Here is a 16,870-nt window from a genome sequence, read left to right on the forward strand (position 1 = left end):
GTAAGTATACGGGAGAAGACAAATCAGCAGGTGGTGATCTACCTGGGTGGGGACACTCATTCCCATACGGTCCTCCTTCAATCAAAGTGCAGTTTTGTTGTGGTTGAACTGATGCAAACAGAGGTGAAAAAGAGGCTTGGCAGTACATTAAAAAAATGCAACACAGCGAACGATCCGACTGAAATCATGTCCTTTCAAACTAGAAATCATGCAAAAGCTCCCTAACTTCACTCACAGAAAACTTGCAACCTGTCTGTACCTGACCTTGCCAAACAGCTCCCAATCAGCCCAGGGAGACAGCTGCATCAGTCCTTCCCCACCCCCTCTCTTTAACGGTGTGAATGTCAGATAATCCCAGGCTTGTCTCCCTTCACTTCAGTGGTGTTTGAAGCCGATACCAGCCTGGCGTGGGCCCAGCTGACTCTCCAACAGACTGAGAGTGGGCATCAGGCTGACTGAGCTGTGTGCAGGGCTAACAGTGCCCACTGGTCCACACCCCCTCATCGCTGCACCCATATTCTCTCCAGCTCACTGCATAGACTCATAAAGCAGAAGGGTAAAAACAACAAGGGGAAATAGTGTTCTTGCATGGAAAAAAAGCTGATGTCATTCTACTTTTCACCCACATTTCATCGCAAAACCTTTTAAACACATATGTATTGAGAAGGATCCTGTGTTGTCATTTCAGCTGTTATTTTTCTCAGTCGTTTGCCGTTTTTATGGAAAATGACTTTTCAAAAGACATGTCAGGGCTAGGAAAAGTAAAAGGAGTATAAAATGAACGTTGCACTACCCAAAAGCATCGTCACAACAGCCTTTGATGATTCTTGTTCTATTCCGGAATCATCTTTACCTTTTCCATCTCCAAATAAATGCTATCAAAAATCTGGAACATTGAGATTGACAAAAACAAACATTTCCACAGATACTGCGATATCACTTATAACTGCAAAAAAGCACACTTTTATTAAGACAATGTCAAAAAGTATTTTGTAGGAGGTGCACTGACATTTTATTGAACAGTCCTGAAAATTAATTACGGTGATTAACCACTGTCATCAACAGTGTTGATCACCAGAGGACGTGCTGCGAAGTTCTCAGGCTGGTAACCAAGGTGCAGGTGCTGTCTTTTGGGATTCTTATACTAATCCTCTTGTGGAGCCTGGACAAGCATGTGCCTGCTCACTGGTCTCTGAGCCCAACACCCCACATATTGTGCCTGCCCATCCCACACATTTTCAATGGGGCTCTTAACATGGCAGACAGTGCATCCTCAGCATAACTGTCCTAAAAAAGTTGTTGTTTGAAGAACACCATGAGGGCATGAAGAAAACCATGAGTTGTCATGTCATGATGAGTGCACTGGAGGAGCAGGGAGGGGGATTCCAGTACTTGATGAATCAATGCATCACCATGCCGTCAGTTTACCATCGACCACTACAAGTAGTGTACTGTTGTGGCAAGACACACCTTCCCTGACCATTACACTTGGAGCGCCCTACAGAGCTTGGAGACGTGCTGTGTTTTGCGGTCTTCCAGACCAAGGTTGGCTATATCATCTTTCCTGGTTAGAAACTGCTGGCTGTGAACACATGACAAGCAACTGTGTGGTGACTTTGTCAAACCTCCCATATACCACTGGCACAAAGGTATTATTCTCTTGATAAGCATGGTGGTGCATTTCTTTATTTTCACCTGCCTTAGAGATTTGCATATTTTCAGAAAAATGTGAATACATTTTGCTCTGGGCTAAAATGTTTTGAAAATCACATTGTACGTGTACAGGCAAATGTCTTTTTTTGGCTGGAAAAAGTGAATACGCGGAAGTAACAATGGTCATTTCAGTGGCAGCGCCTACCAGCACATGAACCTGAAAATATAGGTCATGAACAGAAGGAGTAAAGACTGAAACAATGGAAAAGCTTACTGTTTTTTAAAAATGATTTTTACAATTCCATGTTAAACCAACGCAGATCTTTTAATGAGTAGACATCCTGCTTCACTTGACAGTGAGGACCCAGCTGTGGCATCTGAGCAAGACATGCCACAGGCGACGAATTGTACCCTTCAGCTTTTGGAGCTCTAACACATTCCCCAGCTCGCACGGAGCCTCAGGTAGCTTTCTCAGAAAGCATGTTATTTCTTCCTGAAGCAGCCAGTCAGAATAGCACACTGCAGTCTTAGGCAGGAGCCAGAAAACAATCACAGTCCAGACCCCAGAAGGCAGGAAGCGGATCAGGTGATTCAGACTCCTCCTCCTTTAGAGGGTCTTACAGTGTGAACTCCAGCTGTGGGTTACCATGACGATGGAGTAAACCAGGAGGGGGAAAAAGATGCTGTTTCATGCAGCAGGTACCTTGAAACAGGCTTTCATCCATTCTGTCAGCCAGAATCACTGGAGTGACTCCATTATCACTGGGCTCTGTGATAGACCTCATTTGCACGGCATACTGTATTTCTCCAACACCTCTGCTCCCTCTGGCCACTTTATTAGGAACTGTCTACTGCAGTCACGCACTGATGAATGTACATATTCCATCTCTCACGATAACAGAAAGGCCCAATGTACTAATCGATACATGGTTCATACTATAAAGTCTAGCCTGTTAAATGTACACAAATGAATCAGTGGCAAATGGAGTATAAAAGTTTTAAGATTGGATAGTCTGTCATTGTCCAAAAGTACCAGTTCCTGCCAGTCTTATGTGTTAATGGCTCTATTAAGGACACACCTGCTTGAAATCATCATCCAGTATTGCCTTCAATTCCTTATCTGTACTTGTATGTAAGAAACAAATGTAGATTACATTCTAGATTTTCAATCTTGTTCTGTAAAACGTTGCTCTTTGTGTTTCTCTATATACACAGAGTGTATTTGTTTAGCTTCATAAATAAGAAGTGAAACTATTCATGAGCCTATTGAAATATATAATGGAATCACCATGTATGATTTATATTTGAACTGCTTACTTGACTCTACTTTAATGGACTCTTTGAAGAGCGTATTATAAATATAAAGTCAAGTCACTTCCCTCTGCTGTGTCTGCGTCAGTAACAGTCTGGTTAATGCTGTCCCTCATATCCCCAGAGGAGGCAATCACACTTAATCCTGCTCCATCCCAGGTAATCCCAGAGAATCCAGGCTAATCCTGGTTAATTCCGGGCACTCCCAGTTGGGTGTCTCCCAAACTGAGCTGAGAAATGAAGGGGTGTTGGTGGAAGGCAGCGGGGGATAACCAGCACATCCTCAGAGAGGGAGAGGTGGGGGGAAGAAGGTTTTATTTCTGAACCCATTAACTGGCCCATTTGATATGCAAATACTAAAATCAAACGAATCAGTCGAAATACCTCAACTAAAAGAATCCAAGAAGTGGATCACAAAGCCTGTGAGGATCCCGTGAGGTCTTAGATCTAAATGGAGCACACTGTGGAATCCAGTAAAAAGGAAACGAGAGGAATTCCCATCCCGAAGAGGAGAAATCCACATTGTCACGCTCCAAGAACCGAGTCCTTCAGATCTGGCAAAGTGTGAGCTAATCTGTTGAGACAGCACCGACACTCACTAATTTAACATGGGCTCCTGAAGTCAAAGCTCGAAAGAAAAGCAGCCATTAAGTTCACGCAGGGTATTATTAGTGACAGCCATGTCCAAAAGCACATAGTTCAGCTTAAAGTTTAACCCTTGTGTTTCCGCGCAGTGGTGAGCCCTGGGACTGAGATGCAGTGCTCCTCCAGTTGAGGCAAGGCCTCCTGGTGGGCACTGGTGGTGCATGAAAAGGTGAAGGAAGCTACAGTGAATATTCACACTCCCCGATCCCCCATGACAGCACTGAAACTAGCTGCTTCCCAAGGACTAGCAATTCCACATTTGGAGGGTATATGCTGGAAAAATAATTCTATTTTTTCCAAACACCGCATATGACTCATCGCAGGCATCATTACACGAACTGTGTCCCCGGTTCCTTGTGCGTTGTCCTGCTTCCACAGATGTACAGTAGGATTTCATTTTTGGGGTCCCCTGGCGGGTGGTGCTTCCGTCTTGCTCTGCATCTGGCGTGTCATGTTTCCAAGGCAAGTTCAAAATCTTGATCATAAGAGATTAAAATAATTCAGAAAGTGCAAGTGTCTTGATTTTGACAGTTGTGCAATCAACAAATTAGATCGAATATACAAATATAATCAAATCAAATATAATAGAATTATAAGCCCTTGGCCAGCTTCAGAATATCAGCCCTTTCGCCTGAACAGTTGTGTCATGATCTCAGCTTTCAGTGCTTTGTACTTAATTTCGCTTTGCGCCTCCTGACTCATGTTTCTGCACTGAGTGAGAAGCATGTTTGAAAATCTCTTCTAGACTGTCTTTGTTTTGCGCTGGAGAGACTGGAACAAAAGAATCAAAGGATATTAGCGCAATATCAGGAACTGTCACCTAAGGCTCAAAAGGCTACTGTTGGGGAGTTTGGTCACATACCAGCGCCACAGTCTTGCCAAACGCGTACCAACACCCATAAGGAGCTCCCTGCCATGCTTTCATTGCCAGCACAAAAACAGAGCGCCGCGCCAGCTCATGAGGCTGGGGCAATGGTTGCCAGCTTGGCACCCTGCCACCCCCTCTCCCCACACCCACAGTCTGTGGCAGAGCGGCAGGGTTGGCGCTTGGCAAGGGGGCTGCCAGGGCAGGCTGTCTGTGTGGGCGTCACAAGCTGGCATGACTGTCAGGGGCAGGCGGAGGAGGTGCAGGGGGGGGACGGGGGGAGGAGCAGTGTGAGAAAGTGTCTAAACAAAAAGGTTCTGCACCCCTCGGATGAGACCCCTTCAGCCTCTCAGCAGCACTTCAGAGGAGAAGCAAGATAGCGGGCTACGTTTCTCTGCAACCTGTACAGGGTCTAATGGAATGGAAACCAGCCGCAATTCTTAAAAAAACTCAATGCATCAGATGCCTTTTTCATAGCATTAGTGCTACAAACGTATTTGTCCTTTGTGAAGCACGACTCGCTCATAAAGCAACTGTAGAAGCAGCAGACAAGCTCCAGAATATCAGGGTGCAATGGTGGTAAAGGCAGCAAAAACAGTGGGAACACGGAGTGTTACAAATGAGACAGCTTGGCACATGAACAAGTAGAGTTTGATTCCACGCTGAAACATGAAAAGAGGGAAAAAAAACATGGCTCACAAAAGGCTTCCATCCATCTGTATAGGTGTCATTGAAATAGCAGGAACATGGAAAAGTGGTTAGGGACGTTGGGCCTATAAACACAAAGATCGTAGGTTCTGTCCAGAGCAGACCCTTCACTCATCCGAGGCTTCTAAATGGGCACAAGCTGTATTCAGTGAGAATCTAGAATGGGGCTGACATCATTCTTTTAGCAATCTTATGCTGTACTCTCCAGTTAACTACAGTTCTTACACAATAAAACCTCTTCAGCTCATGAAGGGCTCGAAAGACCCAAAGCAATACCAGGGTAGGTATTTCCTGAGACAGAAAGCTCATCAGCAGTAAGGTGAAAATAAACTGACTGCATAAAGCTCTTTAAGCCACCACGTGACTTAATTTGAATCGATCAGAAATAAAATGACCCAACAAGCGATGAGTTAAGATTGCAAAATTGATAAACAGTCAAACTGTTGCCAAAAAAACAAAGCTGGGGGAGATTATCTATCAAACAGCCAAAGCATTGCTCTGTACAATAAAAAAAAACTGACTGATTAATTCCATTTAGCTAGAAGCCAGCTAACAAAAAATAGAAGACAATCATCAAAACCTTTTGATCCCAGATAGATTCCTTCACTTTAAAGCCCTGGGGTAAAGGCCTTTCTCTCTTTGTGGAGGGCTGTGTGGAGGGGCCAGGCTGAGTGTCTGGAGGTTTGTGCCAGCCGGAGAGATGGGCAGCGGAGGGGGGGTGCTGTGCCAGGCTGACAGGGCGCTAATTGCAGTCACTGCCCAGCGGGGGGGGGGAGGGGGGGGGCTTGCCGTGCATCCAGGCAGGGGGAGGGCAGCCATGGGCAGATAAAAATAGAGCCGGCAGATTAATGAGCATCTGAAAGTGGGCAGGGGATCGGAACATACACACCGAATGCCAGCACTGCCCAGCCCTGAGGGCACAGGCTGCTCTTGCTGTGCTCCAGGCATGGCACAGACAAACGCCGCACGCACTGGGCACTGAATATGGAACACCACTCGTATCAACACAGTGCACCCCGCCAGCCCTGCAGACACACACACTGAAGACCGCGATACGCAGTCGTGCTTACCAGCATTCACACAACAGGTGTACAAATTCTGCTGCTATTTCCACACTGCACCCACTTCATTTGACACACATCACAAATATAAGATCCATGTGCTTTTTCCTCTACACACTCTTCACATCCCCCTCTTAGTGTGCTCAGTCAGGTAAATATAAGCTTTTACAGGTGCGAGAAACATTTGTGTCAATCTGAATTTTCCCCGCTGTTTTAATGCCAATAAACCACAGGTCCCGAAGTACCTTCTGCCCCCCTGTCTTCATACATGACCTTCACAAGCAAGACATGCACAAGGTTCATTCTCAGGCTCAAGTTTCCAGTTTTGGCAAACTTTGATTCTTGCAGAGGTCCTGTAAAATTAATGAAGACAAATATACTGGCTGTGGACCCATCAAAATTCCTTTAGAGAGCCAAGCCTTATCTCAGCACTGAAAACTGATCTTGCAGAACCTAGTTTTGGCAGAGCAAGCAATTGTTGGATCCACTACGTGAAAGTGAGTGAAAGATCCATCATAAAAGTAAGACGTGTCTTAACTCGTGTAGGATCTCAATTCCCTTATTGGAAACGTTGCCTGCCTTCTACAATTTCAATATCACCCCCTAACCACACACTGTAAGGCTTCTGATGCCTGGTCCTTTGACCTTTGACCATTTTAGCTGGTCTCTCTGGCTGGTTAAATTATCCATTAATTCATGTAACCATGGGACTGATTTGAATTTTCTAATTGTTTTATTCTTCTAAAAAGTTGACAGTTTCCAGCCACTTAAAGATATTTGAAGATTTTTTATTTGCAGAGCTCGAAAGAATTTAAAGATTCCTGATTAAATCTGGCGTTCAATTAAATAATCAAGAGCTCAACAAAAAGCAGTTGTCTCAGGGATCATAAGGATGTGGACTGGGAAAGCCCATTGAGATAGATTCTAGGAAAATGCTGCTTGTAATGTGGCCCAATTTCACAAAACCACAATAGGAACCAACACATGCACATACGTCCCATCTTACGTCATATATCATTTCCTATGATGCTTTTCTGATGAAAATGGGTTTCAGCTTCTAAATTTACCTTACAAAACCCACTAGAAACTCGGTCCATTCCAAACCCTGAGACAAACTGAAACAGTTACTGAGCTAAAACAGATACTCATATGCTGCCACACATACTTCCACGCACAAATATTATAGCAGATTCACAAAGAAGCATTCCTTCGAATGTAGCCTGAGACAGGCATGCAGTCACTCGCACTAAGCCAATTGTGCACATACTTACAATTTGACACACAGTCTCAGGCACCCCTACACACACATACACACACACACAAACACAATTCTCCCTGGTCTGTCAGCCTGGCACACTGGGCACGCTCATTACTGGAATGCCAAGCTACCGGTTGCTAAGGAGACCTACGGGAGAGGGAGGGCTTCTGTTACCATGGCAGCCAGTCTGCTTCCTGCCAACTATCCCTCCTCAAGAGACCTGACCAGACTAAAGAGAAGAAGTGGGGGGGACAGACTGACAGACTCAGAGGGAGAAACAGGCCAAGAACAGATAGAGAGAGAAAGATAGATTCAGAGTGATAGAGGAAAGACAAATGGGAAGGGAAGAGAAGGAAACTGCAAGAGGGCGTAAAAAAAAGAAAGAGGCCAGGCTGAGAAGAAAGGAGATGTAGCGAAGGCTGGGAAACCCAGAAGAGAGGGACAGAGAATGTACTCAGCAGACATCCTTTGGGTATGAAGAGAGAGAGTGAAAGCCCTGCCAATAAAACATCTATGAAATCGCAATTTTCAGTCGAGCCCTCATGGAAATGTACAGCAGTATAAACCACATTCTGTCGTGTTTCATCTCCGTCAGCGTGTGACCAAACGTGGCTGTCAACGGGTTCCTCCAGCCCAACACCCTGAGCCACCGCCAGGCCGCCCCTCCTCTTCACGCCACGGTCCTGCATCCTAACGAGAACTTCCTTCAATCCTTCTAGTCTTACAGTACGTCTCCAAGCAGAATGTGGCACAAGCCAGCATCATTTGCCATGGAGATATAACTCCCTGAGGGTCGGGGGAGGAACAGGGAGAGTAGGATCCTGCTGACATACGGACTAACTTAGCAAGAAGACAGTAGGAACCATGTTTACTCCCAGTCACATGTCCAGCGTGTTAACATATCCATGATACTCTGTATCTACACACACAGTGGCAGCACTGCCAGCCCAGCCTTACAGCAGGAGCGCCTCAGACAACGAGCACACAGGTCTGATGTAGTGCTGCACATGCAAAGAAGGTCTATCTTATTCGTATGCAGACGGTGAGAGATAGGCAAAGAGAAAGATAGAAATTTGACAGACAGAGATTAGGCACAGCCAGATAGAGGGATAGACAGACCGGCGGTGACTATTTAAAGCTGGGCACTGAAATGGAAACACTACAAGCAGCATCAACCTGACATTTTCTTCATACTGTATATTGCAAGTCGAAGCAGAGCTGCCATGAGCAATTCCTATCTACAGTGCGCTTTATGTTTCCTGACTTATTAACCCCTGTGCTCTTCAGCTGGACCTATCTATGGATATCCAGTGCTGACAGGAGGCCGTGTCCGTCTATATTGCCTCCCACACGGATTCAGGCAGGGGTAGACGTCTATCTCCTTCGCCTGCTCTGCCCATCGGAGGTTGGAGTGTACAGGGAAGCAAACCCCCTTTTCAAAAGGGCCCAATTAAGTCAGTTTGAGTTAGGGTCTGGGCGGCGAGAGAGGGAGAAGGCAGAGGAGAAAAGGCAAGCGCCGAGACTTTGTAGCCGAGGCGCGGCAACTCGCTTTCAGCTCCTCAACGGGAGACTATGAAATATTAATAACCGCTTCAGCTGCAGACTTTTGAAGCTCGTCGCTTAAGTAAAACTTAAACCCTAATGAGTGAGGCCTCATGAATCGGTAATGAAGGCGGAGAGAAAAGGGGGGGCGCTGGGGCTGGGGGAGAATGGGGGTAGATTTGTGGTTTAAAGTCTCCTGAAAACTTAATTAAAGAGGTGTCAGGCTCCCTTCATGCTGACAGAGCAAAGCTGAAGGAAAGATTGAGATGTCCATTACATGCTGTATACTAGATCCGGCAACAGATTGCAAACCCTTACAAAATACTTCACCCAACCTTATCCGAAAGGGAAAGCAGCAGAATTACAGAGGGTATTTCAGATCCTAACTCCAAATACATTGACACAGATGTGAAATAAAACATGGAGCAACTTACATTTTCAAAACACTGGAAGAATGATGTTTTGTGAAAAGTGCATTTTCAGATGTGAACAGAACCAGCCCCCGTCAGGGCCTGGCAGGCAGGAGACCAGCCCTGTGAAAGTGGTTTGCCTCTCAACACAACCTGTGCAAACTTACAGACATTGCCTTCCAAGATCTGGGGTTTGTGGTATTGTTTAGGTGCTTTCAAAACGGTGGTGTAGAGTAAGGGACTATTCCCTGGAGAGTTTCATCATTAGAATCATACAAATAAAAATATAAACAATTCTGTGTCCAGGCTCATTATAAGTATCCTACTTGTCCCACTCTCTGCCCTCCTTATTCCCAGAGGCTTTTCAGACGCTGCTTCTTGAATGTACACATAACAGGGACTATGCCTCTTTTGCAGTGCAGCAGGGAGACTGGAGTCTGACTAAGGTCTTCAAAATCACGAAGGTATAGCAGTAAATCGAGCAACTCCTCTTTCTTATAGCACAACTCATTCCTGCTGGGCAGTTAAGTGAGCCACTTGTTGGGAGGGTTCCGGGTTCGAGCCCCAGCTGTGCCATTGATTCATTGCGTGTGGCTCTGGGCAAGCTACACTACGCTTCGTCTCTGTGCTCCATCACTGGGGGAACCTGTAACCACATTTATCTGAAACTCTGCAGCATCAAATAATGTCTCAATGTACATTTTCAACCTTCTAGCCGCCAAATGACTTTGGGTAGAAGTGTCTACTAAATGGAGATTATAACACATGTTCACACTTCCGCCCGCCTACATATAGAAGTCTCGCACCCAGGACTTCCCTTCGCGGATCTCTCTCGCACTCCCCTGCCACCCCAGCAACACCCTTGCAGCAGTCCCCCTAGCTCAATCCTCTCAAGAGGGGGGGGTCTATATATTCTATAAATATTCTACATATATATTTCATCCTTCTGTCGCATTCATTAGGATCCAACCACACAACTGCAATGGCCGCTTATGACCAAGATTGCAGGTTTTCTCCAGGCATCAGTCTAGTGAGAACAGCAGCTCTCCCATGCATAGCACACGGTGAAAACACAAACTGCAGAAAGACCAGGGAGTTAAAAATGGACGAGTCCAATTAGTTTAATTAAGGCATAGAGAAGGCAAACCACAAGGCTACGTTGCTCCTTGAGGACTACCAACACCCTCACGCTAAACCCAGTGTCAGCTGCCTGGTCCACAGTGGATTTCAAAGGGAGCAGTGTGAGACATCAAGGGCTACATGTGGTTGTACTCTTGGAACACAGACTGCAACTCCTAGCAATGCCCAGACAGCAATCTCTGGTAGAGTGGCTTTTTGCAAGTCTTCTTCATATCCCAGAGATTCAACGCCTATGTAAATCATTTCTTTACACCAAGAGGGTTTAAAATTCATCCTCAAGCCTGTCTTTTATTTTGGAGGACGCTTGCAAATAAACCGTTACAAATGCTCTCAGCGGGGATCTTTGATCAGTGATGTTCTTGCGACGCACAGATTTTGGTGTACCACATTCATAACCTCTCTTCGTTCGGGTCACTGCTGGTGGTTCAGACTTTCCCACCGTGGTAGAAGAACTTCCTGCACATCAGAAAGAGGCAGGAAAGACAAAGCTGTGGCTTGTCCTGTCAAAGGGAGAGCCAGCGCAGCCCCAGTGTTCAGCGTGGATGTAAATGCTGTGCTGTGTGCTGAGGGCAGGCCACAGTGTTTCTGCATGAGTGCCACTGTCAGTAGGCATCACTCAGCCAGGCAGCACCAGGACACGAAGCTCATTAGCAGAGACAGAGAGAGAGAGATGGAAGTGTGTGTGTGCTGGAGAGGGGGGGGTGGGTTCGGCCACACGCCTGTTAATATCTGCCTTGAGAGCATTACACACACCGCACTGAGCACAACCCTTAGTCACGCAATCACCCGGCCACACAGACACAACATACACCCTCCCTCGTGCTCTCTGTGCACGTCACCGCTGGAAAAACCACACTGTATGCACTGTCCACCCTCATCGCACTTCATCTTCCTCGGCAATTCCTCTCGGTCTCTATTCATACTCTCCTCTCTTATCTCATTCTTCCTTTTATCTCACTCGCTGCACTGAGGCTCTAAGGACATTTTCTCTTTCTCTCTCTGCCTTCCTTTCATCACACGATTCTCCTCAGTCGTTACAGTTTTGAACATACAACACATCAACCTGATATTCTTCCTTCTTCCCCTTGACTTCCACCCCAGAGCTCTACTTGAGCTACAGCACGACAGACTCAATCTAGACCCAAATTACCACCGTTAGAAGTTACAACAAGAAAACATTCAAACTTTCAGAGTTCCACGGATATTAAGAGTAACAGATACCTTTGGTGCAGACTGATCGATATATGCAAATACCGCACATTAATAAATAGCCTCTGTATATAATGAGACATGCTGCTACACGGGTCTACAACTGCTATAGAGCAAGAAGGAGACAGACATGGCGGAGCTGAGATAAACAGGCAGGGAGAGGGGAAGCTTGCTGAGCCATTATGGAGCTGCGTGCCTTCAACATACCCCTCCCCAGAGAGAATGTGAGTCTCAGCTGTGCCCCCCCCCAGTGCTGGCTGCCCTGGGGGGGCTCACACACATCTCACAGTCTGGTAGCCCCCTGCCAGCCCCTCCCCCCAGCTGCCTGCCCCACCTCTGGCACTGCGCCTGCCCCCAAACTGGCAGTGACCTACTTCCTGTGCCTGACTGCCTGCCCTCTCTAGGCATCCACACCATTAAACAAGCTAATCCTATCAGCTACCTGCCCCTCTAACCCCCTTTTATTGTTTATTGCATATCCAATTCTGTGCCTTTCTGCATGATTTTCCCCTTACTCCTTCTGTCCCTTGATCATAAAGGATTCAAAGAACTTTGCAAAGCTGATTGTTGGGGGAAGTAATTTCTCGTTGCGCAATCGCATAAAGCCCTCTGGGTCAGCAGGATACAGTTGGGCATGTGCCTAACTGATATTCCTTCCCTGCTTCCTCTGGTTTCTCATTGAGGCAGTTAGCTGGGATGGATGAGGATTGTGCAGGGAGAGGGAGAGGGAATTAGCAGGCACACACTCGTTCTGAAGTGCACTGGGGTTGTAGCCAAGCCCTTTGCTGCTTTGGGAGCCGATACATTGAGATCTTTTCTGGAAACAGCTTTCTGAGGTTCCAGGATCAATAGTCTATGAGAAGCCAGGCTAGTAAGAAGAAGCCAAATAGCCTCTTCCGTTAACCTTTCTCATGTTCTCACTATTTTGTGACACAGATAAAGATGGAATAAAATAAAGCCAGCAATTCAAACAGTTCTTTAAATTAAGTCTTACTGGCATATTAAACCATTACATTTTCTTCCTCTGCCTGGGAACACCCTTAAGAGGCAGCTCACAGAATATACTTAAACAGACTGATCCTTATGTGACGAAATACACTATGATTTCTTCCACAGCAGGGTTTTCTATCTACAGCATGGATATACCCCTCGAGCTGTATCCCTGTAAACGCCAATGACAGATGACCTCTGAACTCCTGTTTGAGGCCAACAATCAGAAAGGCTTTTCAGGAAAGTTCAGCATCAGGCTTTTGTTGAAATGAAGCTGACACGATTGAGAGAGAAAGATAAGTTTGATGGTATTTCCTGGTTAAATTGTTGTAAACTGTAATTTGGATTCATAAATTACCTATTAATTTTATTCTCCATCATTTTTGGCAATTCTTAAGGAATGCATATCGCCACTGGACCCCCACACACCATCACAGAAGAGCTAAAGACAGCATTCAAGAACCTTCCAAAATGTGCATTATCTGACCGGCCCATTTCTCTTTGTGTTGGACAAAGCCCGACAACAGATGAACGACAGCCATTACTCATACTGATAGCACTGCAAGTTAACAGGCTGGCTACAGAGCATGTTCTACTGTAGGAATAGGAGGATACAATGGCCAGCAAAAAAACACCCACTCAACACAGCCAGTGCATGGCCAAATGAGTTCTGTCATTTTGGAAAGATCACAGCAGAGCAATCACTTAGCTTAGATCTGGACTGCAAGGCCCCAGTTGCATTAAGAATGAGCACTCTTACCTGCTGGACCACTCAGAGTACTCATTAATGGCCTCCTTTATATTCTTATGTGAAATCCACTTTAATGAGCGTGGTGAGTATTGCTCGGGAGCCATCACCTCACCTGACGAATGTCAAAAAATGTTTTCCTGGATTTCCATCTGATCAAACTACCTTCAGATATTTATGTGGGAAAATGTATTTTAGAGGCATCTATGACTTGCAGCTTCAGGTTAGTCCACTTAAGCATCTTAAGGGGAGTGAGGCACTGTGTCAGAACAAAGGGAGATTGTAAGGAGTGAATGGAAAGAGGGGAAGAAATCTGAGGGCCAGTAACAGGCAGATGTTGTTACAGGAAGGGTGAAAATCAAGAAGGAGGAGCTCAGGAGTGAGAAGAAAGTTCAGGAGAGAAGTAAAAAAAGAGAGGAGAATGCAGGCAGGAGATTAATAGATGTGGCCAGTGCAGGATGGTGAGAAAAATGAGGGAGAGGGTTGCACAGAAGAAGAAAGCAAGAGCTGTCCTGGTAGACAGAAAGGGGAAGAGAGAGAGTTTTTCTGTGCAGGCATGTGTCTGTGAGTGCGAGACAGCAGTGGGGTTCATTTCGGGCCATCAGTTGGCTCTCTTGAACAGTATTCACATGGCTGGAATACTAAACACACAGCCCTGCATCCTGACCTACTTTCCCCAAACTAACACACAGAAGTGGAGCTCCTTGTGGTAAGTTCTCCAAGTTCATTAAATGTTCACTCATGCTAGTTTGTGATGGTGAAGACATACTAATGAACTATCAGCTCTCAGACATACAGTGTTAAAACATGCATCTTCAGCTGCAAGATAGTCATTTCCATGCTGTTTCCTAACTTGCAACTTCTGCTTCATTATTCTTCATTGATCCTCCTGCTTAGATTTGTGAACTCCACCATTATTAATTATCCCAACAAACAAAGAGAGAAACAAACTGAGGACCGAGATGAGTAAGACGGGACACCGGGCAAGTATAAAACTGATGCATCAAGGCACTTAACGGGCAAAAGGACCTGTTACGATATTAAGTCCCACAACATGAAATGTAATTTCTGGAACTGGTTACCTGTCCTCCCAAGCAATCATCTGAACCAGATCAACTGATTTGTCATCTGGTTTGAGCAAAACCGAAGTAATCTGGCTCTGGCAACAGGTGTCAAGGGGAAAGGAAACAAAAAAAAATGTTTGTGGAAAAAAACACAGATTCTCCCTCTCAACGATGAGCATAACCCTCCCCACCTTAGATAGCGTGCAGTCTAGCACTCAGGGAAATATAGTCTAACTGATGAATAACTGAAGCAGCTCTATTCATTCCTTTCACTCAACAGGGGTCATGCACTGATTTTTAATTGCGTTACTGATTTTATTACACACTCCACACTTAGTACTGAATGGGTGGTAGTCACTCAGAACATACACTTTTTTAAGACTGAATTAAGCTACTGGTGTCAGACTTTGATCACCTTACAGCATTCTGTAAAAGTGTCAGGGGTCAGTGAAACATCACTGGTATGAGGTCAGCGAGGGTCAGATTAAAGGTGACATGGTTGATGGGGTTGTTGTGTGTGTGTGCAATGTTGTATGGCACTAATTTCCAGTCCTAAACTAACTCGCTTCACACAGAGAGACTGTGCAATCCTGCACGGTGTGACTGCAAGGTGTCTGAATGCAGCAATCTGCCTGCAATTAGGGTGAAATCAGGGAGAAATCTGCACTGCCACAATAATGAGCCTCGTTTGAATTATTAACGAGAGATATTCCCCCTGGACTCAGACTCCCGTTGGGCCTATCACGGTAGACACACACATGCACACACGTTAAAGCAGATGCACAAATGTAACACAACATAACAGACGCAGAGACATAACAAATAACAGACACACAAAAAATCCAAACAGACAGTTTGCACAGTAGGGCCCATCAGCTATGGCTCCAAATACTCCAACACAGTTTTTGAAAGCTGTTAGCACCTGGCTAGTAAGAAACGCTCCCACTTCTGTCTTCTTCCCAGAAGAGCGGTGTGTGAACTGGTCTCCATAGGGGGCTGTTGACTAAGATGACTACAGCATAGGTCCCTGGAGTGGTTGTGTAACAACCATATCAACAGGCAGCCAAAGCCTCAGGCTGGTGTGCAGGAAGATCACAACAAAGTGGAGATCTCAGGTGCCACCCCAGCTGTGTACCCCACCAATTGGGCCTCAAAGCCTTGGTGGAGAACTCACGGCCTGTGGTAGCTAATTGCTAGGTTTGTACCCAGTAAGTCATCCAGGCAATGCAAATGTATTAGGTACAGGCCCTACCAAGATACAAACTACTGTTTTGTGTGCACACTAGTCACAAATCTTGAATTATCCAAGCAGTGTATAGTGTGTGTACTATACATAATGTACTGTATATATTATACTGTAACTGTTTACAGTATAAGATTTTAATCCTAAAATGATACCCAGACAGGGTTGATATAATAGGATCAAAATCCAATTAAGCATCCAAGCAGGTTATATATAATCCTTTTCATTCCTCTTTTATTGAGTTTATGAGCATAAGACAGATTGTCTATTACAGCCCTCATTGACCTTTTAGGTTCTGCCCAGTGTTTTTTTCTACTTTTCCTACCCCCAAACCCACCCCCCCACCCCCTTGGCTTGGGGATAAAAGCCTGGCACAGCATCAAGGTCTGCCCTGGCCCAGTTTCCCTGGTATTGCACACTGCAGCTCCCTTGGTGCCCAGACTCAGAAGGTGTGGTGCAGAGAGCACTATACCATTTCAGTAAGGCAGTAAATCCAATAGCATGGCCTTTATTGAGAACTCTTACAGGCTTCTCCTGAAAGAGTGATGACCTCAAATCAAGGTGTGTGTGGGGAAGGGGGGAGGTGGCAAAGCCGGAGAATGCAAACCCACATTGTGAGATGATCAGCAGTTTCCAAATGAAGGACATTTTAACTTGTGCTAGAAGGAGGCTGGAGGAGGAAAACCAAAACCATCTCAGAGCCGAGAGGAAGCTCATGGACAGGCTAAAGGTTTTAGTGAGAATCTGATTTCAGGTAGATTAACACAGTTTACCTATTATCTACATCCAGCTTAACACGGAGACAAGGACCAGAGGGACATGTTGGAGGAGCAGAAGGGGAGGAGGCATGTCTTTACATATACTGTATATAGGGAGCTTCCCAGTGTCCCCACTGCAGATGAGCTCTCTTCAAGAAAACAGCTTTATGATGCTGTAAGCAACAAACAACCAGACATACTGCCACTTGTCCTAATATAAATCTACAGACAGGCAAACAGCTGATACTTATGTCTGTGGTGCTGA

The 16,870-nt window shown here is 45.6% G+C and overlaps 1 protein-coding gene across 3 annotated transcripts in view; it reads right to left on the reverse strand.

The window, feature by feature from the left end:
• The window catches only part of foxo6b (forkhead box O6 b), a 34,878-nt gene that overhangs the window by 6,692 nt on the left and 11,316 nt on the right, over positions 1-16,870 (reverse strand). The window lies entirely within an intron of this gene.

The sequence above is a fragment of the Lepisosteus oculatus genome, chromosome 11, assembly GCF_040954835.1.
Source record: "Lepisosteus oculatus isolate fLepOcu1 chromosome 11, fLepOcu1.hap2, whole genome shotgun sequence".
Taxonomy (NCBI): Eukaryota; Metazoa; Chordata; class Actinopteri; order Semionotiformes; family Lepisosteidae; genus Lepisosteus; species Lepisosteus oculatus.